Source organism: Cervus canadensis, chromosome 18 (genome assembly GCF_019320065.1).
Source record: "Cervus canadensis isolate Bull #8, Minnesota chromosome 18, ASM1932006v1, whole genome shotgun sequence".
In the NCBI taxonomy this organism is placed as follows: domain Eukaryota; kingdom Metazoa; phylum Chordata; class Mammalia; order Artiodactyla; family Cervidae; genus Cervus; species Cervus canadensis.
In genome coordinates this window covers 58,804,537-58,823,700 of record NC_057403.1, presented here as the reverse complement: position 1 = coordinate 58,823,700, position 19,164 = coordinate 58,804,537, and the positions used below count along the sequence as shown (strand labels likewise).

Sequence of the window (19,164 nt, the reverse complement as noted above, 5' to 3'; positions counted from 1 at the left end):
ATACCACCCACTCTTGACCTGGGTGAATGTGGGATCACCCAATATGTAATAGAGCTTCGAGCCAAGGGATAGGGATGATGCTGGAAAATCCACGCAATAAATCATCTCTTTCAAAACTCACATAGTCCTGGGGATGTGCACTTATAAGCCATCCTTCAGTGGAAAAGTACTTAGGGTGCAGTAAGTCGTTTAAACAAAATTAGTGGAAAAACAGGGAGTTTCAGGGAGCAAGAGATCAGGTTTTTTGGGCTCACCACACATCAGGTGATTTCAGCTAAAAATGGCTTAAAATACTGCAATCACTTGCAAGGCCTTACATAAACTGACCAGGAATCTGGGGCATTCGTGCTCAAGACAATTTTCTTCTCCTCAAGATAAGGGATGGGGAATTAGTCATCGGTTATTTCCAGATAATGTAGTTAGCACCTCGTGTAGTATTAGCAGGCTGGAAGCCCTGCTCTCAGGACTGAGATTGTTCCTGCCAGTTCTCATCAGGAATACGTGTATTTCTCAAGTCTGGGTAGCCGCCCGTGAGTCATTTCTGCAGTCTGCCTGCCTTTGGGGTGCAGTGGGGCCAACAGCGCCCCCCAGCAGCCGTCTGGTCATTGGTTTGCTCATTCATTCGTTCACCGCATGGGTACTGAGGACCTCTATATGACGAATCCAGGGCTAAGTGCTGGAGAGAGCTGTGTGCGTAAAAATCTCGTTTGTTGGGCGTTTTGGCCTCGTCTTTATGGTGACAGCTGAGAGAGATGTGAGGTTGTACCTGGTGAGGTCTCTGGGGACCAAGGGAAAGCTTGGGCTGGGAGATGTCCCGCGAGGTAGCACAGCGGGTCAGAAGCACCCCGAAGCTGATCCCCGTGGCTCTCTGTTGACGAGGGCCCCTTCCCTCTCACTTCTGTCCCCCATCTGTATTTTTACATTTGGATCCCAGCCTGCCACTCACTGGCTGTGTATCTTTGGGCAGGTTGCTTAACATCATCTGCCACTCACATGGCTGCAGGACTAGGGTGAAGGATCTGGTGCCTGGGGAGTAGGTGAATGAAGGGAGGATCACCACTTACTCCTTGGCTCTCATGCTTTCTCTGTGACATTGGGCTCGTGAATAGTGGAGAGGAGTTGGTCCCCGTAGCTAGGAACCACCCACGGATTGCCAGGTTTCTGCTGTCTCTAGCCTCTCTGATACAAAGTCACGGCCACAGATGCTTTCCATTTCTTCCTCTGGTGCTTTCTGCTGGACCTCACAACATGTAGACTAGAAAGCAGAGGTTCTGCCACTTTCCTGGGGGTCCAGCGGCTACGACTCTGTGCTTCCACTGCAGGGGGCGTGGGTTCCATCCCTGGTTGGGGAACTAAGATCCCCCATGCTGCGCAGCACTGCCAAAAAATTAAGGGGAAAAAAAAAAAAGCACAGGCTCTAGGGTTGGATAGAGCAGAGGTCACAGCCAGGCGCCGGTCCTCCCGCACATCTGTCGCCCGCCCGCGGCGCCCCTGTGAAGGGGGGTGGGCGTGACTTAGTGCTGGGGAAGCTTGTCTGAGTGCTCTGGGGGTGCGGGGAGCTGGAGCGTGGGTTAGCTACTCCGTGTCTTGACCTGAGCTCACCTTTGTACCTGCTCCGCCGCCCACCCCTGATCCCTGCAGGCACGGCCCCGTCAGTCCCGTCCCAGAAGAGCCCGCTGGCCCAGGACCCGGCCCTGGTGAGCTCCGCACGCCACGCGCTCCACTGAGGGAGAGTGGCCCTGCAGCACCGCCGCTTCTTGGGGCGGGGGCGACACCACACACCCGGGGCTGCAGGGAGACCCCCGTCTCCTCCTGCCCTGAGGTCAGGCTCTGGAGCTCCAGCTGTGGAGAGACGGGCCTCCCGAGGCAGCCCTGGGGAGCCCATCTCCCCTTCCTTCCCAAATGCCTGTGGCCCAGGGCCCCGGGAGAAAGCCTGCAGAGTCTGCATCCGGAGAGCCAGTTCAGGGCCGAGAGCAGGCGCCCCAGGACCTGCACAAGCATCCTCTTAGCCCCTGGCCTCCTGTGCTCACATGGCCCCGGGAGTCCCCAGGCCTGGGTTCGAATCCCAGCTCCACCAAGTCCTAATTGTGTAGCCCTGAGCAAGTTTCTTAAGCCCTCTGTCCTGGGTAGAGGACAGGTCCCCCTGTAAACAGGGGGACCTGATGACAAATGTATTTCACAGGGTTTATCTGAGGACTGGACATGAGGGCTTGTGAGCCGGGCTATGTGTGTGTTGAGACAGAAGCAAGCTGAGGTCAGCATCTGGCAAGTAGTAAGCAAAATATAAACGTGGTCCTCCCGTGAGCCGTCACGCGCAGAGAACCGTGGTGTCGAAAGCATAGGAACAACAATTCGGAAAGGAAATAGTTGGTGCTTATGTAGCCACTGACTCGGGTTGATTTATGTCTCCCCTGCCCAGTAAAGGAAGCTCACTCAGACACCCACGCGGGTCTTTAGAGACACTTGTTAGCTGCCGAGTGTGTGCCAGGCACGGGGCTGGGTGGCAGGGACCCCGCCAGGGAGACCGGAGCCCACAGCACACACCCAGCTAGGGAGCAGGACTCAGGACGGGAGTGCGGGGGGAGAGGCAGCTCCAGGGGCGCACAGAGGAGTGCCCTCGAACTTGGTGGGGCTGGCGTGGCCGCCGCCCAGACGCCAGTGTGGGACCCCCCACCTGCCAGTTCCCTCCTTCCCTCACTTAAACCCTCTCCCTTCACTAAAGGCTTCATCACGTTTCTGGAGGGGGGGCAGATGAAACGCCTGCACAGACTCCCCCCAGAACCCGTGCTCTTTGGACCATGCGGTACCCCCCACGCTGAAGGGTGAGTGGGGATCACACAGACGCCCCCCAGAGCCTGTGCTCCGTGGACTGGGCCGTGCCCCCAGGCTGAAGGGTGAGTGGGATCACAGCGGCGGCGCTCCTCGGTCTGCCTACTGTGACGGGCCAGCCCCGCACAAATACGATGCGTCTGCAGTCTGACTTGGCTACCCCGACACGACGCCATCTGTGTTCCAGTAACTCAGGTTTGTGGGTGAGGACGCGGGCCCCGAGTGGTTCAGTGTCTCTCTCACGTCTCCCAGCTGTTGTCTCCCGTGGTCTGGGTGCCCCAGGAGGCAGACCCCTTGAGGCTCGGGGGGCTGTGCTCTGGCGGTCTGCCCCCCCCCCCGTGGGGGGGGGCGCGGCCAGCAGGATGGGGGCCGGGGGAGGGCTGAGCTGCGAGGGGGGAGCAGACACTCCAGCCGGGCTGCAGGGACTGAAGCAGGGTGACCGTCAGAGGTGTCCTGAGTTGGGACGAAGGCTGCCTCCTGGAGGGGGCACGTCCGCAGGTGGATCCGCTCCATCTAGCCGAAGGCGCGTCCTGAGAAGGGGTCCCGCCTTCAGCACACGGCAGCCCAGCGGCTGGGGAGTGGGTGACCCCGGGCTCGGTCGGGCCCCTGGGCCACGCACCGGAGTATCTGCTGCAGGATCGTGGCTGACCACCCTCTCCCTCTCCACAGCAGCAGGGTACAGGGCAGAGGGCGGGGAGAAGAGAAAGCCAGAGGCGGAGGTCAGCTCGTCTGTGGTAGGGACCTGCGCCTGGCCCAGGGCCAGCGAGGGGGGGCGCGGGTCACGTCTGCACGAGCGGGGCGGTGCTCTGGGGAGACCATCCGGGTGGTGGTCCTCGGACCCCTCCAGCAAAACCAGACGGCGGGGTTCCCCTGAGATCCTTGATAGGCCTGCATCATGGGTTCCAGCTGAGGAGGGAAAGCAGACCCCACTTCCTCCTTTCCTTCCGTCACTGGTTTCCTATTCTTATTTGAAAGTGCTGTTCCTCCCACAGGGGGAAGATTGGTTCACTCGGGTGGTAAAGCTGTCTTTGCCCAAAAGATTCTCCGTGAACGAGGGGACAGTGACCATTACGTTCCAGGACGGGGCCTTCTCAGGCAGGGTAATCGGCGGGGACCCGTTCGTGTGTCTGTCTGGGGAAGTGGCGCAACCAAAAGCAGTCTGGAGGTTTGGCTCCAGTTAGAGGCGTGCGGTGTGAGCACACAGCATCCTCTCCTCTGCGTGGTCTCCCGTCGGGGGCCGCACTGGACCCGGGGGCCTGCTGCTTGGGGACGCGTGCCCTGACTCTGTGTGCAGGATAACCAGAGGTGGTGATGTCGGACCAGCGAAGTCAGCTCTGAATCTGCCTGAGCCCAGCTTCCACCAACACCTGGAAGGTAGCTCACTGCCCTGAGATGCCCATGGCCGCGAGGGGCCCTGTGCCCTCTTCCCCCTGGGGCCCCACCTCCCGGTCTCCATGCCCTCCCCCTTGTCCTCTTTCTGTCGTCGAGGGGTAGCTGATTCCCAGTGCTGCGTTCATTTCTGCTCTGCAGCCCAGCGGCCGAGTCACACATACATACACCATCTCTTCCATTATGATTTATCGTAAGACGCTGAGTATAGTTCCCTGCAGGGCCTTCTGGGCCATCGTCCTGGGTGTAGCCGCACACACCTCTGACCCCAGCCTCCCACCCCGGCCCTCCTCCGGCAGGGCCTTCTGGGTCATCGTCCTGGCTGTAGCCGCACACACCTCTGACCCCAGCCTCTCACCCCGGCCCTCCTCCGGCCCCTCGTCCTTGGGGGCCACCAGTCTGTTCTCGCTGCGACTCTATGTTGGTTTTGTAGACAGGTTCATTTGTGTCATATTTTAGATTCCACGTGTAAGTGATGCCATGTGATATTTGTCTTTCTCTTTCTGACTGACTTGGTGTGATAATCTCTTGGTCTGTCCATGTTGCTGCAGATGTCAGAAGTTTATTCTTTTTTGTGGATAAATAGTATCCCATTATATGTATATGTGTGTATCTACATATATATATGTATATATTACACACTGCACCTTCTTTATGCATTCCGCCATTGATGGACATTTAGGTTGCTCCCTTGACTTGGCTGTTGTAAATACTGCTGCTGTGAACATTGGGGTGCGTGCGTCGTTTTGGATTCGAGTTTTGCCTGGATATCTGCCCAGGAGTGGGGTTCTCTTGCCCCTGGTCCGCCACTTACCCAGTCTCCAGCCCCTCTTCCCATACCCTGTTACTCCCTGCTGCAGCCCTGCAGGGGCTCAGATCCTGCGTCCCTAAATGAGAGACATCTTGGGGGTGGGCAGGTGTATTTGTCATCATATGTGGGTTCCACTCATTGCACAAAGGCTCTGAGACAACTAATAAGCTATTTTCGAGGATGTACAACTCATAGGCCGCACGGTTCCCAGTGAGCCTGGGAAACCACGAAGCCCGGAGTCAGGCAGGTCTGGGTTTGGATCCCGTCGCTGCACTCGGCACTTGCCATGTCTTCTTGTGGAAAGACCTGCTCTTACGATTGTGCAAACTCCTGACCGACGGATGTGCACTAATCCTCCTGCTGCCCTTGGACTGTGAACATATCCCCACCCATGCAGGTGCCAGTGCTGACAGAGGGGGTCCGGAGCCCAAGGGACTGCACTCAGCTCCTGACTCTGCCACTTGCCCTTTGACCCTTGCCTCTTCGGGGTTCAGGGTCCTGCCTGTAATTGGGGAGGGTGGATGCAAAATGCGGCCCCTCCCTGGAAGCGCTGGGGGCATGAGCATCCCTTAGCTTGAGGGGTGCTCATCACAGCTAGAATTCACCAGTTCCTCCCTCATTTTACTTGTGCAAGCCTCAGTCTTCCTGTAAATGAAGTGGGGACGATACCTCCACAAGGCTCCGGCAAGAATTCAGCAGAAACCTGGCACCCAGAAGGTGCCATGGAAGGCATCCATGCCCCGTATGGGATTCGTACCTTAAGGCCGCGGACCCCAACCTTTTCAGTTCCAGGGACTGATTTCATGGAAGGCAGTTTTTCCACGGACCTGGGAGCAGGGGGACGATGCAAGCACATCGCACTTACTGTGCACTCTGTCTCTATCACTATCACGTCAGCTCTGCCTCCAACCATCAGGTGTTAGATCCTGGAGGTTGGGGTCCTCTGCCTTGGGGGACCGCCTTGTACGGTCAGTTGATTAGGGATCCAGGGGGCACAGACCATGGAGGACAGGGTTTTCAGTCACCTCAACGACTGGGCAGCCAGCGGCACAGTTGGCTGTGTGCCCACTGACGCTTGGCTTGGTAGCTGCTGACCCACCCGTCCTCAGGATGGGTCCTGTCAGGCCATCCTGAGTTCAGCACTTCTCTGAGCTGCGGGGCCAGGAGACCCTAACCGCAGGTGACTGGTTGTGAGCCCACCCTGGTGGATGCGGCCAGACAGCCCACAGATGCCCAACCGTAAACCCGGGCCCCGCCGGCCTCCAGACCTCCCTTGCAAGAGAAGCAGTTTGCAGCAGTGGGATGGTGTAGGGGAGGGCATCAGAGCCCTTCTGGGGTGGCGTCCAAAGCCACGCGCGGGTGGCTGTGACGCCCTCAGACTTGAGGACGCCGGGCCCACAGCTGGGGGTCAGTGGATCGAGACGCGGAGCCAGCGAGGAGGAGGAAGGGCCCCCGAGGCCCATGGACGGGGCCCCGCAGGGAGAGGATCTGCAGCCTGGCAGGGCTAGTTTCCTCGTGATCCCAGGAGGCCCTGCCGGGGCCGGGGCATGGGACCAGAGCGGGTGTCCTCCACGAACGAGGATGGGGGCTTCGAACCAAGATGGACTCAGCCAGGATCCCGGCCCTGGCCCGGCAGGGAGTTCCCTCACCTCCCTCAACCTTGACAGTAACACTGCATTGGCCCAAAAGTTCGCTTGGGTTTTTCCATCGGATCTTATGGACGAACTCTTTGGCCAAGCCAGTGCCTGCCTGGCGAGGTGAGAATCAGAAGGATCAATAGGTCCCTGGCTCAGAACAGGCTCTGGGTAACCCGCAGGCATTTCCGTGGTCATCACTGCTTTGTCATCACCATTGGGCATCACAATGGGGGCTAGGCTAACCCTCCTGAAGGCAGCCGTTCCATCTCAGACTCACATGACGCTCTCAGGGTGGGCCTGGAAGGGAAGCGATGAAAAGGCTGGAAAGTGACTGTACCTGGGTGGACAGTGGCTGAAGGGGAGACTCTGGGGAAGGGGACATGCGCATTTCCAGTTGCAAAGTGAAAACGAAGATGGTGCATGGGCCATCTCTCATGGGGCTTGAAGGGGAAGGGGGCGGGGGGCGGCTCGGAGGAGAATTTCTGCCCAGGAGGAAAGTTTACTCCTGAGTTTAGGAAACAGGGATGGGCTGCTCGGCTCCCTGCCAGAACCATCAGGACTGGGCTGACACTGTCTTTCAGCTTCTGAAGTTGGGAACGTGGAGCTTGCCGTGGCCGGAAGAGAGCATGTGAGCTGAAGGATGGGTCAGGGTTCCCATCCGGCCGTGTCTGGCGGTCCGGGCACCAGCAGCCCTGGCCTCTTGCTGCTGACAGCGTCTGTTCTGCACCCGACAACAGGCAGCTGGTTGCTTCTCACTGTGCGTGTCTGCCCGGGTGTCATCTCCCCTTCCCTCTCTGCATTCTGGGTTCATAGACACACTCAGCGTGCTGGCAGGCATCAGTGTTTCTGAACTTGACGGCGTGTTCTCAGTGAGAATGACCCTCTGCCTTCAGGGGCAGCATTAGAATCAGAAGCCAGATGAAGTAGCCACCAGATGAACAGAGAGAAATTTACATCCACTCATACATGGGTCAGTTTTGCTCTTGAGCTGATTGATTTCTGGACTCTGAGTTGGAGGCCCTAAGGACTGCCTGCATGGTGGGAATAGTGTGAGAAAACCAGTTTTCATGCTTTGCAGCAAAAATTCAACCAGTGGAATAGGAGAGGCTGGGTCAGTTGACCCGAGGAGCTCGATTAACAGAGATGCGTATGTGCCCACCACAGAAACAGCACTGGGGCTGGCCGGGCATGGATTTCAAAGAGGATGTCACCACTTACCAGGCGGAGGAGTTCAGGACAGTCCACACCACGTCTGTGCCTCAGTCTTCTCCTCTGTGAAATGGGGCTAATACTCCCTAGCAAGGAATCCATGTCTTTTTCCAACATTTCATTATAAAAGTTTTCAGATAGAAAATTTGAAACAATAATGTGGCACCCATCAATCCACCCAACACCTATTATTCTACATTTATGCTGCACGTGTTAAAATTTGATTTTTTTGTTTTATGTTGGAGTATAGTTGATTTATCGTGTTGTGCTAGTTGCAGGTACACAACTGGATGATTCAGTTACATGTATATAGATACTCTTCTTCCTGTTCTTCTCCCGTGTAGGTTACCACAGAATATCGAGCAGAGTTCCCGTGCTGTATGGGGGTCTGTGTTGATTATCTGTTTTGTCTGTAGAAGTGTGTATCCATTAATCCCAAACTCCTAATGTATTCCCCACCTCCCCCGTTTGGTAAGTTTGTTTTTGAAGTCTGTGAGGCTGTTTCTGCTTTGTCAGTAGGTTCACTTGCATCATTTATTTGATCCCACGTATAAATGATATCACACGGTATTCAGTTTTCTCTGACTTACTGCGCTTAGTGTGATGATGTCTAGTTGCATCCGTGCTGCTGCAGACGGCATTATTTCATTCTTTTTTCTGTCTGAATAATATTCCCATCGCATATGTGCACCACGTCCTTTTCACCCACTCATCTGTCGATGGGCATTTAGGTTGCATCCGCGTCTTGACTGTTGTGAATCTTGCTGCTTGGAACATTGGCGTGCATGGATCTTTTCAAATGACGGTTTTCTCTGGATATGTGCCCAGGAGTGGGATTGCTGGATCCTGTGGTAATTCTAGTTTTAGCTTTTTAAGGAATACTGCACTTAGAAAACCCTGCACCTGCTCTCTTGTCCCATCCGTCCCTTTTCCTAGGGACCGCTGCACGGGGACATGTGGCGGTTTAGATGGATACATGTGCAGGCCCAGGGCAGGGGGCGGGGTCTGGGATTTCACAGCGCTTAGCGTGTGAGTGTGGCTGTCGTTAAAATGTCAGTGCCCCGCCTTCAGGGATGTGAACTCAGTTCTGGTTGCCGTGATCTGGGCTGGGGGGCTGGGGAGGCCGAGGAGACTTGGAATCCATGGCTAGGCTGGTACCCAGAGGTGCTGGGTGAGAGTTGGTGAGACAGTGACTGCCTCTTGAATTTCTTGCTCAGAAGGTAGAACGTGCCCCCAGCCTGCTTTCAGGTCCCTCAGATGGAGGACGGAGGAGTTATTTTGACCCGGGTGCTTCCTCCTCCAGATTTTTAACAGACAGACTTGTGGCCGCGGGTGAACTAGTGCTGTGGCGCTCTCAGGGAACCCCCAGACGTCATCAGTGACCCTCCCGAGAAGCGAGAAGGGGCTGTTAGGCCGCCCGTTTCATAGGCGGGGAGACTGAGGTTGTGTCCTGTGGCAGAGCTGCCGGTGGCAGAGCTGGAATTTGAATTCCTGTGTCTCGGGCTTCAGCTCCTGGGCTCTCCCCGTCACCCCACACCACCCCCCACCTGCAGAGACACCCTGATCGCCCCTCCACCCGCCCCTCACTCTGTCCCCTCCACGACTGAAGGGATGACGCTGACCCACGTCCAGCGGGGTTAGAAAGGCTCTCTCCCAGCCCCGGGGGAGTGCAGGGGCCTTTTAAAGGGAACCCTGTGGGCAGTGAGGACTGGCCTCACCCGCTTGGCCGGGGAGCTGCGTTCATACAGGACACCAGGCCCGGCTCTGCGTGCTGAAGCCCCAGCTTTGCAGCGTTCTCCAGGGCCCCCATGATTTCCTGGTGCCATCGAATGAAGTTTGGAAACTTCAAAAAAAAAAGGTCCCCAAAGAAACTGTCAGTGCATTTACCCGGAAGCGTCATACGTGGGGAAAAACACCTTCAGCGTGAGCGCAGTTTTCCAGCCGTTAGGAAGTTTATGTGCGGCTCGATTTCCATAGACACCCGAGGGAATGGCCTGCTTCCTCAGTGGAGACCCGAGTGTCGCTGGCTTCTCTCTCTCTCCCTTAGCCTTCCCTACCTTCCCCTCGTCCCCATGTATGGACAGGAAGGGTAACTGCATTGAAACCTGGCGCTGAGACTTGTCTGTGGAAGACGGTGTGACTTGGAAGCTCGAGTGTCTTCGTTTTTGCCGTCTCCCCAGCGTTCTGTGGCTTCCACACCCAGTGTCGCCGTGTGCAGGCGAGAGACGGAGAACTTCCGGTTCATCACGTGCTTTCTCCACCAGACACACGGTTGTCCGCCAGCGGGAAGGGGCAGCGGTCTGTGGGAGAGCAGCTGAGCGTGGGGTGCGGAGCTGTCTGCAGATCAGGTTTTCCCGGCACGCAGCCGCGTTCGCTGTGGTGGGTGTTGTCCACGGCTGTCTCCCCAACAGCCATGGCAGGTCTGAGTAGTTGTGATAGAACCCATAGGGCCTACTGGGCCTAAAATACTTCTGTCACCCTTTGCAGAAAAACTGTATTTGCTGACTGTTGGTAAACAGCACAGACTTGGGCTTTGGGGGCATCTAGCAGGTGGTCACTTTTGCTGGCGTCGTTGGGTGGCTCAGTCGTGTCTGTCTGTGACCCCACGGACTGTAGCACGCCAGGCTCTGCTGTCGCCTTAGGCACATGCTACTCTTGCTGTGACTCAGGTTCTGCATCTCTGAAATGGGAACAACAGGGTTCTTTCTAGGGTCCTGGGACTCTAAAGCCTCTAGCTCTGGCCTTGGTGCCTTTAGGGGAACAGTAGGTACAAATCTATTGTTTTTACTCCCTATTCTTTTGATAGAAAAATCCAAAGACATGGGTTTGATCCCTGGGTCGGGAAGATCCCCTGGAGGAGAGCGTGGCAGTATTCTCCATCTCCATCTCCAGTATTCTTGCCTGGAGAATCCCATGGACAGAGCAGCCTGGCAGGGCTACAATCCATGGGGTTGCAAAGAGTCAGACACGACGGCAGTGACTTAGCACACACGCACACACTCCCTTTTCTTTTGATAGAAAAACCCAAAGACACCAATCTGAAGATTCTAGAAGTCCTTTAGAACAGGGGTCCCCAGCCTCCAGGATCTAATGCCTGATGATCTGAGGTGGAGCTGACGTAATAATGAGTAAAAGTGCACAATAAGTCATGCGCTTGAATCCTCCCCAAGCCACCACCCCCCTGTGGAAGAATTGTCTTCCAAAAAACCAGTCCCTGGGGCCAAAAACATTGGGGACCACTGCTCTCGAAAACCAAAGGACCGAGTGTGTAAACACCCAGGACAGACGGCTGAGCCCCTGTCCTGGCCCGGTGGCTGCCCAGGCACCCCTTTGCCGGCAGCAGGTGAGGGGGCCCGTCCGGGAGGCGCTGGGGGATAGGGAGGCAAACAAAAGAAGCAACAGCAGTCTAGGAAGAAATCTTTAATTTCTGTTCAGCTTTCAAGAGTTTGAGAGAGGTGTTGGTTGTTTTTCTTTTTAACAAACCAGTTCAAGTACATGCCTTCAGATTATAAAAGTACCTGAAATTGCCTAGAATATCAGCATGCAAAGCTTGTTAGTATTTACATATATTTACATAGGGAAACAAGAGAAGGATCTACAGGTATTTACAGTCTACACAGGAGAGGAGAAAGGCGGCCTAATTGTATTTCCTAAAATACAGTCGATGAGTAGTCAGCACATGCATATTTAGAGAATATTTGCATGATAGAATGCAATTAAAAAAAAAAAAAGACACACCTTTGTAACTTTCTATGCTAAGGTGTTGCATAATCAAGGTAAGTGTGTGTGTGTTGTTTCTAGTCTTTTTGCATCAAGTGCTTTAAAATGTTCCCTAACACCCAGGCAGAATTATTTACCCTGGCAATTAAAGGCCCAGCCTACGCGATCACACTGCTGGTGGATGAAGTACCTACTGTTTCTCGTCTCCCCATCGACCGCTGTGACGAGGTCCGTCTGTGCAGAGGCAGTACCCGGGCACTCACCATTAACTATGGAAGTAATATAGATGAGATGCTGTCCGTCGTATGTTCCCAATGAAATATTAACAAGGCCCACGTCTCTGCACCTGAGAAGTGAGCCGACAGGGAAAGCCCCCTATGGAAAGACACAGACGTGCTCGGCTTGAGAGGGTGTGGCTGGACACAGGGCAGGGAGGCAGGCCCTGGGGTGGGATTATTGCAGGCTCCGTTCCTGTAATTCGTCTCTGGGAGAGTGAAGAGTCAGTTCATCTCTAACCACAGCGGGGCCCCGTCAGAGACGACCCTGTGGGTTTTATCCGCCCACCGCATGCCTTGTCAGCACCGTGTCAGACACTCTTCTCTGCGTCCTCGGTGTCAGCCTTGCAACAGCAACAGACCGCTTTTTCAGGGTTTGTCTGCTCTCAGGAATGGTCAGCTCTCGGTTTTCTAAAAAACCATGGCAGGTCCATTCAGTGTGATTCTGTGCAGACGAAGGGGAGTGGGGAGAGGTCTGCTTCACCCATACTCTGCAGCCTTAGGTTAGAATTGAACCCACTCATTCTGCCTGGCAATAATTTCAAAGGTTTATTTCAGCATACATGGCAAATACAGAGGCATACATTTATGTACAGTATACAGAGCTAGCTAGAATATGGGTTAAAGAAGTAAAAATGTAAAATGTTACAAATTAACACAGGCTAAATATCTTCTCTGAGCTGTCTATAAACACTCAGCAGTCCTTCAGTCCTGTCCAGGTGGCCGGGTTGGAAAATTTCAGGGATGGGCCATCAGATTCGTCCCAGGCAGGAGAACGATCCTTGATTGGTGGTAGCATTCTAAGATCCGTTTCAGAGTTACCTGTGGAAGAATGGGTGCCCAAGTGCAGTTTCTCATCCTGACCAGAGAACTGTCCCCCAACCCCCGTTTGAAAAGCAGTGTGTGCACCCCAGTTAGGACCAGCAGGGAAGGCCCAGGGAACGCTCCCGTGGATGTAAGAAAGATGGAACAGAGGTGAGAGCATCTTCCCCCATGTTTAATGGGACCATCTCTCCAGCCCAATCAGTTCTAGAACATCTTTGACACCACTGGTAGAACAGGCGTGAATAACGTCGCCCGCCTGGACTGTACTCAGTTGTTCCTTTTTCCTTCCCTGCTCCGGACGACCTCCCGCTCAATACCAGCAGGTGTCAGAAAAAGGAAACCATTCTAAGTATCCACCTCCAGTCTCTCGAGACCAGCCGTCCGTCAGTCACGGAACCCATGCCACACTTTGGGCAAGGATCCTGGAACACGTAAGGGGTATGCAAAGGGCCTCGATGTCAAGGCAAGTTCAGCAAAGGTCATCCCATTAGAAAACAGAGCCCTGAAAACTTCCACAGGTCACTCTGCCCTGCAGCACTGCTGCTGAGGCCAGCAAAAGTCCTCTGGAGCCTCACTTTCCAGAACAGACAGGGCCCCGGGCCTCTGCGGATGGCTCAAAGTGGCTGCCTCTGCCTCCCCTAACTTAGGCTCAGGAAGACATTTGTTCTCCTGCCTTCACAAAGTCTTCCCAGCCTTCCATCCTGAACCCACTAGTCCCTGGGCTTGCTTCCACAGATATCTCAGAGCATCATAGCAACTGGTCTCCTAACTTCCCAACTCATTCCTCCCTGGTCTTCAAGTCAGTCTCTTTAACCTCCTCGATGACCTTGCTAGAGATGCGTGACTCTTGTCAAGGAGACCACGCGATCTTTGTAGCCTGACGAGGATTTGGGGTCCCTGCACTGCAAACGGGAAAGCTTCCATGTCATCGGATTCTCTCTCCGCAGAGGGCTGTGAACGTACGCTGTCCCCCGTGTGCCCCCCGGACATCTCCCTGGGACGGGCATCTGCTTCCTGGGCTGTGTCCTGTGCCAGGACCAGTCGCATTGGCGGTGATGGGCTGGCACGACCCACGGCTTTGCAGTCCTCCAGAGCACCTCCCGGAGCTCCCCCAGCCTGCTCCCCGTGCCCCCCAGGGAAGGATGGGAGAGACGGCGACTGGGAGGGGGCCTCTGAGGTCCTCCCCCTCGTGACCCTCCTCTTAGCGAGAGGTGAACGCCCCTACACACCGCGGTAGGTGCGCCTTCTCTTCCATCAGGCTCAGGACTGAACGTGATCCTAGGGATTCCCCAGCACGCGCGCCGACTTTTCCAGCCTGCACAGTGAGGACAAACGTCCGCTTTCCTGCCCCGTCTCACTTTTTCTGTTTCAGAACTTGAGTTTGGATTTCCCTGTGTAACCTGTCCTGAGGACAGCCTGTGCGTCGGCAAGCCTCTTGCGGGCTGTGAAGGAAGTTCCCCTTTGACACCTGCAGGAGGTGTTTGCACGCATCTCGGCGTGCACTGTGTGGACACTGTCCCTGGTTAGGCATTTGTAGGGATGAGTTTGTTGACAGTGAATCGGGCCAGGGGAGGGGAGATGGGCCAGTCTCCCCTGCACACCGGCTGTAACGTAGCAGGTGGCACCTCTAAACGGCCACACCCATCGCACATCTGTGAATTCATACCCTGGAGATTGCTTGGGTTTCCCTGGTCTTGTGGTTCCACTCACACTTTGGAAAACGTCCGTGTCGTTCAGGGGCAGTGGATTCCTGGCTGGTCCAGTCTGGCGTGTGGAGGTGGCACTTTAAATCAGGCGATGGCTTTGTTAGGGGTCATTGGCTCTTGGCTCTTCTGAGGTGGCGCTGACTCTTCAGTTTTGTTAATCCAAATGGATATAATTTCAATTTAGTGGCCTGCCTAAATCAACAGCAGGAAAATCTCCTCATGCTTCCCGGCTGAGCGCCCGACAGCCTGTGAACACGTTTCCTCTTGGGCCACGTCGGGGCCGCAGTGGGGGCCAGCCGGGCCTGGCTGGGAGGAAGGGAGGGGGCCCCGAGGCGACTCCGCCGCCCGGGAGACGCGGGGTGCGCAGTGTGCAGACGGGGGCGCGGGAAGGTGGCTTCGTGTCGCAGCTGCTCTGGGTTCCTGGGGTTGGCCGGTGCAGCCCCGGAAGAGTGGCGTGTGAGCTCAGGTATGAAGTGGGCTTCTCTGAGGCAGGATGACGACCATCCGCTGGCAGGGGCTGGAACGTCATGCCCCTCACAGAGCTCCCTGCCCAGCGCCAGGGGAGCTGCGGGCTCACAGTCAGTGCCCCCATCCGCACTGCTCAAACAATCCCGTCTGCAACCACGCGCTGGGAAAGCTCGCCCGGGTGGAGGCCGAGAGTCCTGGCGAGTCACGATCTCAGTCTTCTCCGGCCTCTCATCGTCCTGGAGGAAGCAGATCTGTTCCTGGTGAGCACAGGCGCCACACCCAAGCCCAAGGGCCCTGTGTTGGTCATGGTCCCCCCGGGCGGGGAGTCCCACTGCCCTGCATGCTGGGCGTCTCTGGAAACACATGGCTCATCTGTCAGCTTAAAAGACGGTTCTCAGATGGCGAGTAGGGCACACATAACCTTTTGGAGCCACTTGCTGTGGTTTCTCTCCACAGCCAAATGGTATTGTTTGAGGAATCACTGTGTTCCCAGCCCCACGGTCTCAGGAGATGAATCTGAAACACCGCGTTCCCTGTGGCTCAGGCGGCAGAGAACCCACCTGCAGTGGAGGAGATGCAGGTTCCATCCCTGGGTCGGGAAGATCCCCTGGAGAAGGGGATACTCCAGAATACTCCAGTATTCTGGCCTGGGAAATCCCATGGACAGAGGAGCCTGGCGGGCTGCAGTCCGTGGGATCTCAAAGAGTCGGACGTGACCGAGTGACAAAGCAACCCCTGGGAGAGGGGGCGTCCCACCCGCGCCCACTGTGTCCGTGGCCCCGTGCCCAAGGCTGCGTGGGGAAGCGCTCTGCCGTACTCACCGGAGCGCGGGCCGCGTCTGCACTCGGGAAGTGTTTGCTGTGCCCACAGACCGCAGATGAGCAACGGGGGGAAGCTTTGGGGGTTCAGAGAGGCACCCGTCTCCTCCTCCTCCGGCGCTGGCAAGGTCCTCTGTCCCGGGAACCCAGCGCCTCCTCAGCACCCGCCCAGAAGGGCTGCTCCTTCCCCGCCGTGGGTCCCCGGTCCCGCCTCAGTCCTGAGAGAGCAGCCATAGGACCCCTGCCTGCTCTCAAAACCACTGACCACACAGACCCCCCGTGACTGTGCGTCTACTTTTTTATGTTTCAGAGTTAAATCTGTTTTAAGACAGGAATCTATTTTTTTTAAAGAAGCATGCATTTTAAAACTAGAGAAACCTGAAAACTAAACATAATGCTCTAACGTGTGTCCTTATCAAAACGTGAGCTATATTAGAGAACCTACCGATGCATCACAAATACTACTATGTGGGTGGGTTTTCTTTAAGCCTGGATTGTCCATCTGAAACTCCCATAACTTTCTCTTTCAAAGAGTCAATATTCCTCTGTATTCCATGCTGACAGCTGCGAACTGATGGCTAGTGGTTATCAAATAACTGTGGATGAAAAGCGGCTACTTCAATAGATTCATCCCAACCAAGGGCTTGGGGAGGATGGATAGTTTAGATCTCAAGGCCCCAACAATAAACAAATAGCAAACCGCTGTCTAAATCCCACCTTTCTGTAGCTGGAGACGGTGCCGCTCAGCTGACAACTGATTTCTAAAAGAGAATGATGAACCCTTATTACCCAGATACTCTTAAAAATCCCAAACAAGAATCCCAGGTGATTTTTACATACACTATAGAGGTGGATGACGGCGTGCTCCTCTGGCAGCTTGCAAACGTTTGACTGAATCAGAAATGGCATTCGGGCGTGATTAAAGCCTCTCCCGGCTTCCCAGAAATCCTCAGCCCCCACCCCACGCCCACCCCACACCCACCCCCCACGGCGATCCACACCCTGCCTCTCCACCCCTGGTGCAGGACAGATGCTGCACCCCAGTCCTCAGACTCCCCGTAAACTGTTGGTAAAATCACCGAGAGGAACCCCCCGCCCCAGCCCGCGTTTGTATGTCAAGACACTGCTATTATCTTATCGCAGTGGATCAGCAAGCAGTGGTGACAGGCAGCAAGGCATAGCCTCAGATATTTCATAACAGAGTTGTTAACATCGTCTCCTTTATGGGGCGCTTTCATCTTCTCTGAATTACGTGGTGATGCCCCCAACCCCCATACACAAAGTGGCATGAAAGTCATCTGACGGTGATGAAAGTGCTCTTTAAAATTTTTCTTCCATCGGTTTAAAAATGTTTTCTCTTGTAGCAGCCACACCAGCTCATTCACTAATACGATTTCCTAATGTGGCTCCCGTCTCACTCTGGAGCATAGGCAGGCCAGACGGCCGATGAGCCAGCAATTAGCACTTGTTGAAAGTGTCATCGCCTCCGACCGTATAAAGATGGGCCCCGGATGCTGCTGTTGGGGTCACCCCTTCACCGTCCGGTCTTTGCCAGGCATGCACAGTTGGTCTTCGGAGGGGAGAAGCTGGTCTTTGCTTTCAGGTGCCCTGTGGTACTGGCGTCTTGCACAGAACCGGCACCAGCGGTGATGAGATCTAAGTTGCGTACCACCCTGAGCCAAGTGGCAAAGACCTCGAAGCCATCCAGTCCTTGATGAAAGATTGGGCATTTCTAAAATTTATGGTTTTCGGCATGGTAGCCAAGTGGAGGTTTACATGAAATGAGGCTAGCTTCAATTGCTTTCAGATACCATGTGGGGGGGCGGAATGTGTGTGCCCCCAGCTCCCTCATCAGCTCGATTCTGAATCAGTCTGAGTGCCGAATTTCTCTGCAAAAATACCATTCCGACAACGCGAGAGTGCAACACGATAGCATTTTAGAAGGTCAGAGTGGCACAAGATTGCATTGGGTTTGGAAGAATTCCGTCTGCTGCCTTCCCAAGTGGGCACCTTTGATCCTTTGTCAGGGCTGGTGGAGCCTGTGAAAGGCCAGTTTGTTGTATGTATGAATGCTGATATTATAGCCACTCCGGGGCGGGGGGGAGCCTGGATCTTGGGGTGAGCGGACTTGCTCGCCACTTGAGAACTCATGACAAACCCCCTGGTCCCTCTTGGGTGGGTTTGGGAGTTGCAGAGTACAGCGGAAACCTGACAGATGTCCAGAAAATTCCCCAGAGCACCACCTCCACCCGCCAGCAGCATGCGAAGAATCAAGGCCCAGGTGGTATTGGCTTGGGCGGGCCAGACGAGCCCCTCAAGTCTCCCATCCATCTCTAGCAGGCACCCCGCTGCCTTTTGCCCCGCATGGGGTGCAGGGGACTCGGACGAGCCACTTGAACTTGGTTAGATAAACATACCAGATGCTAAGCTAAGGGTTACTAGGAGTAACAGCTCAGCAAAAGGGAAGCAGGGTGATGCGGACTTGCGTTCATTAGACCTGGGCCGCACAAAATCAATCTTAAAAGAAGTAGCTGAATCCCAGCACTCAGCTGGCTGGCTGGGGAGCGGGCCTGGGTGAGAGGGCTGGGGAATGGACTAACCAGTTCCTGCTTGGTTCAGGTCACACTGGGGGTTCAAACTTTGGACCCGTGGGTCTTGTCCAGTGCAGTGGACAGCCCCAGGGTCAAAACTCACACCTCCATCTCATTCCCACGCCACACCACCCGCCTCCCCAACAAGCATGTCACTTGAGTGTATTTGCCTATTTGGTTTTCAGACAAATTCAGTAAGTACTGTCCTCTTCAGAACAACCCCCAAGTCTGTTTCACAGTACTTTCCTCAAATGGTAAACACCCCAAGACCTCACTTCTCAGAATGCCCTGGGCTCCCGGGGATTATGGGTATAACCATAGACACACAAACCAAGGCGTGTAGGGGGACGTTCTCCCCTCAGCACGAACTCCAAGAGGCAGGAGAGGGTCGGCTTTCGGGTGGGGAGGGAACGCGCTTCAGCCCCCCTCAGAGGGTTTCAGTGTTTTCCTAACAGTGACCTTATCGCCCGTTATCTTTCTCTGATTCTCCTCTGCCCCCCCCACCCCTCCATCACCTGATAATTAGTTGATGCAGCAAGGGCTGTGATGCACATAAATAATCAGAAGATGCCAGATAAACTGTATTGGTTTTAAATTAGAGCCGTGCCGACCGTGTCTCCTTACGAGCACCAGCCTATTATTTTTAATTATGGCTCGCAAAGCAAAGTGATTTCTTGCCCTCCTCCCAGCATCCCTGACAGTATCCTGTCAGCTCGGGTGATATGGGGCCCCGTCGGCGCACACATCCCTAGCCACAGCGCCTGCTGTTACTCAAAAGGTCAGTCAGAAGTGATCAATGGCACTCATTACGACGTGCATTTAGAAGTGGGCTGGGAGGACGTGGACCCTCGAGCCGCTGTCCCCCTGCAGGTACGGGCAGGATGTG

At 55.2% G+C, this 19,164-nt stretch overlaps 1 protein-coding gene across 1 annotated transcript in view; it reads left to right on the top strand.

Annotated features, from left to right (window-relative positions):
- The window catches only part of WWOX (WW domain containing oxidoreductase), an 886,111-nt gene that overhangs the window by 865,285 nt on the left and 1,662 nt on the right, over nucleotides 1–19,164 (top strand). The gene's annotated exons all lie outside the window — the stretch shown is intronic.